Source organism: Enoplosus armatus, chromosome 5 (assembly GCF_043641665.1).
Source record: "Enoplosus armatus isolate fEnoArm2 chromosome 5, fEnoArm2.hap1, whole genome shotgun sequence".
In the NCBI taxonomy this organism is placed as follows: Eukaryota; Metazoa; Chordata; class Actinopteri; order Centrarchiformes; family Enoplosidae; genus Enoplosus; species Enoplosus armatus.
In genome coordinates, this window is record NC_092184.1 from 8256473 (window position 1) to 8261649 (window position 5177).

Below are 5177 nucleotides of genomic sequence, written 5' to 3' on the forward strand. Positions count from 1 at the left end.
TGTAGCACTTGGGACTGTGAAAGAAAAAGCAATCTCATTGTATTTCCCTCAGAACAATCCTCAAGGTTAAAGTGGTAATTACACCGGCAACCCTGAAGTGACTAATAAAACTCGTACCTATCTTTGTGAAGTCTTGTCACACACACACTGACACACAAAGCTGCGACTCTAAACTCAACAAGTGGTGTTGCATTTAAAGGTCAAAAGGATTAAATGATGATAATGGCACAGAGATAAGATATCATCTCACTGTCCTGCCATGACACACATCTGTAGAAAATCCTCAAGTTGATGCCTGTCAAAACTGGCATCGCCTTCAAATACACTCCAAAGCATTATGAAATGGACCAATTTCTGAATTTCCCTCTCAAAAATTAGGATTCTTCCCCTGTGTTTGAGTCTTTTATGCACAGTTCGGATTTTGGAGCATTGTAGCTCAAAAAGTAAGATTATCCTCTTCTGCAAGCTACACAGGAAGAGAGACTTGATTTGAGGAGGAAGCAGCTGTGCAGCATGGCAAGGTCAGAGGCCCATAATCCGCGGCCTCATTCATGCGAGATTAAAAACCTGCTCTGAGTTCTGATTAAGAACGCAGGGTTAGAAGATTAAAGACCAGCAAACAAAATGAAAGCAGTTTAAGCCCAATCCTGGAATTCATCAGAATACCAAAACCTTAAACTGTCATTACAACGTGAGATTAATGCAAAGCCCCCTTGAACTCTGTATCTGTCTTGATATATCTTCTGTGTCAGAGCCTATATTTCCTTTTTTACCAAAAATCTGGATGATCTTTCACTTTCTTATGTGTCATTTCTCTCCATTTTTTCTCTCTCATTGAAATTGTTTTTTTTAATCGTAATGAAACATTATGTCATTATGAATTGACTCAGATTACTGTCAATAAAATTGCCAGTTCTTTTAATTAAAATAAATAAAAATAAAAATACATGGTTTTATGTTTATAAAGGGTTTACGTATGTCCCTTTTACCTTCTTTTCACAATGATTCCAGTCATTATCCTCTGACAGACAGATCCACAGTACTTAGGTAGCAAGGATTAGGAAACAGGAGGCAAGGCGGAAAAACAAGGATTAGAAATGAAAACATCTGGAAGTTAGCTTGCTTGCAAAATTGCTAAAGCAGAGAATATATATGCTAATAAACTTTTATTGCAGGCCAACACTGACCCCTTCTTTTAGAGCCACCGATAAAAACTTTACACAGCAGGTCTTTTTAAACAAGCAGCAACAGTTACAGGATTGTGGTCGCTAAAATAAATTTTCCATAACCAATTTCATTTTGAGACAAACATGAGTTGTCCAAAAAAAGCACCCAATCAACAATATAAACCAAAATCCTTGATATGGTAATATTAGTAACACCAGACTATAAACCTATATGTCAATTAGCTTACAGATTCCTTCTTATTTACTGCAAGAATGCCTCTTAATTTGTGTAAATAAAAATAGTGGCACTGCAGTGACTTCTGTCATGGCATCCTGAATGCAGAACTAATGAGTGGACATATTGTATTGGAGTTTCTCTGGCAGGGGTCAAAATCCTAGAGAAAGACACAATACTTGTATAATCAATCCCAGCATAAGGTCCATGACCTTCTTGCAACACATCATAAATCTTATAAGCTGTTGAGCTACTGTATCCTAACTGATTACATGCTGCAGTCGCTATGAACTTCATTTTGGGGTAGTGCAGAGAAGGGGGCTGTATCCCATTGACAGGATTATATAAATGAGGACCATAATACTGTAATCTCCCACAGAAATGAGAGAAACCAGGGGACATGTCGACCCCAGCTAGCTAGCACCCTCGTCTGGAACCTCAGATTAACAAACAGCTGGTTGTACAGTGGCAGATTAAATTCACACTTGTTTTCTTGTCTTAACCAGTCTATGGTCTTAACAGTCCTCACCGTGTTGCATTTGTAAAACTACAAGCACAAGGAAAATGACTTACAGGACAGGGTCTGTCAAAGAAGTCATACAGTATCAGAGAATGACTACTTAACCAGTCATGGGGAAATTTATCAAGAGCCAAGTGGAAAAGCAAAAATGACGCCTGCAATTCTGCCAAGTACATTGGTTTTTAATTAACTTTGCTGTTGTGAGAGTTAGATTCAGCATTGAGTCATTTTTTCAGCTTAGCGGTGCAGAAAAAATCCCCAAAGTTTAAAGGAAACCATCATCCTTCGAACAAAGTCACATACTGCAGGTTATTCATGCATATGATGTGTGCTGGTGTTGAGAGTTCCAATGTTTGTCTGTATTATAATTGACAGCTGGAAAGCAAGAATTTCCCAGAATTGTCCAGAATTAACAGTTCTCTTATTACATCTGCAGTTGCTGATTCACTGCAATGCAATACCAACTAAACAGTGAACATCAGTTACAAAATGTTGTCAGGGTTATCAAATGTAGTCAAAAGAGACAGTTCAATGCAATTCAGTTGAAGCATTTATGCTGGTGGATAAAAGTGCTGCTCTAAAAATGTTTTAATAAGGATATGGGATTCATCAATATTAATAAATTTACATTAATGAATAGAACAGCATTAAATGAATTTAATTAATTAAAAACTCAGTACCCTTGATAGGTGAAGACTGTTTATTTTCTAAAGGTGTGTTTTGTATGGCAAAGCAACATATTGTGTAATCCTGCCCTCCCCTTTGCTTGGATTTTTCTCTTCATTGTCGTGTGACACTTTAAATAAAAATTGTAGAAGCAAAGTGTGGTTCAAAAAAGGAAAGACACAACACTGAACACTTGTCAATCAAGCAATCCATTGGACTTAAAAACATCTCCAACTTCACAGTAGAGTTCCAGTTGATTATTTGATTTTGAACTGGCATCAAACTATTTCAATGACTGAGACAAAAAACTGCAACAGTTGTACAGTTCAGAGCTGAACATTGTAAACTTCTGTAGTCTCTCGTATGATTTTTGCTGTATTTACACACTGGTGGTAACTGAATAGTTAAAGTCTGGAGTAGATGAGTCCTGATTTCATGTCAAAATGTCTGTATGTGTCTCTTTTTTGTTGTTGGTGGGATTTAAATCTAACATTCAAATTGTGGCCAGGAACAGTTAAATCCGGTCTCCAGTGATACAAATGCGATAATCAAAACTGCAATGTCATTATGTGCATAATGGTGAAGCTTTGCTGACAATGAAAACAACACCAACATTGGCTTCTCATTGAATGTTTGGGCTTTCTCATCCAAATTAGTATTTTTTGAAGCAATATTGCGTGTGTAATAAAGAAATCTCTCAAAGATCATCCATGTAGTAATCCTAATCACCTTTTCCATTTGCTAATTGGCTCACTTGGTATTTATGGTGTGGTGTTGGACAAGCACATCTCTTTTAAACCCAGAGTGATTAAAAATTGAGGTAATGATTGTTGTTCATGATTCCCACTCAGCTGTCCTTAGTCATAGGCATAATTATTTCAAACCTGAAATTCTGTCACATCATCCTGAATGTGATGGAAATCCTATAATGCAAAGACAAAACAGATTTGGCGGAAGAAGAATTTGCAGGATTTTCTAATCTGTGTGACAGGGCCCGTACACCTTTAAACGAGGAGTGTTTGTAATCCACTACCTAATGAAGATGTTATTTACGATAAGTCTAAGCCTGAGTGAGGTAAATATGGGTCTGATCAGAGCTGAAAGTAGGCAGAGAAAGGTCATTCAGGGATGCAAGAAAATACTGCTGAGCCTGTAGCATGTGTCTTTAGCCAGTGTGATGACTTAATTGATCACCTGCTTTTACATTGAATTCAGAGGCCAACTCTCTGTATCTTAACTGTTCTAGTATTTATATTCTGTGCATTGGGAAAGTATTTTAACTAATGGTTTTAAATGTATGACTGGATACACTGCTTTACACTAATGGTGAATGAATGTGGGCAAAGTGATTTGCAAAAGCATAATAGTTGGTTAGTTGGAAGTACTTAATGTAAACAACATCTATGCCAAAAATAAGACCTTGGTGAGATATAGTGTATATATAAAATAGGTTTTCAATAGTGCAGGCCAACAACAATAACAAGCAAACCTGAAGTTGCTTAACTGATATTCCCTGTTCTCTGATAACATGAGTGTCAGTGGAAATTGCTTGCCAGAAACTGGCCAAACAAATGATTGAAAGAGAACTCAAAAGTAACACAACAATCAAATATGCAAAATGGGGCAGCCACAATTTGAAAGACATACTAGTTTTACAAGACCTTAGATTTTCTTGACTTAACCCAAAAGTTTCGTGTATGAAATCAATAGCTTGTGATAACGTCTCCATCCAGTAAACGAAAAGGCTGTGCATGTAGAAAAAGGGAGCAATCAAAACCAGCACAACCAGAAATAAAAGGTTAAAGGATGTAATGTTCTCACATAACTTTAGTCATTCTGAAACAATTCCAACATAACGAAACTTATACATGCATATTTATGAACTTCATATAATACAAAAAGCAAAAAAAAAAAGTATAGACAGTAAGCAACTGATGGCCTGAGTGTCAAGCAACTTGAATAAAACCTTGAGGGAGCACTCTTTCATAAACACATTGGAAACAACCGTCATTGAATAAATCAAGATTTTTTGAAATATATGAGTACATAAAAAAGTGGTAAGAAGTAGTGCTGTTACGTCAAAGTTTATGTGCGCTATAAATATGAAAATCGCAAACATTTCATAACAGAATACCCTCAAACCTACTGCAGTTGTTGAAATTAACATGGCAAAGATGCCTCAAGAGATACCACTTACCATCACTTACCCACAATATCATGGCATGACAATGACATTTTTTTCACACAAAACAATGTTACAATGTTACATTTTTTTTGCAAAAAACAGCAAGGCCAAGATGGTCAAGTGTCATGATGTCAGAAGTCAACAACCATCTGTCATCATAAAAAGGGGTTCAAATGTATTCTTTCAATTAAGACTAAAATGTTCATGTGTTCTACATCAAAACTACTGAAAAGACTAAACTCTGCTTCAAAAAGTATTTCTGTTTTGATTGTAACAATGCAGTTCAACACATTCAGACTTCAAATTTTCGTTGGCCCAGTGATAACTGTAGTCCTCTGAAGACAACAATGACAACTCAAATGTGTAGTAGGTTTATAGCAGTCTTCGATCAAGTCCCCTACTGTG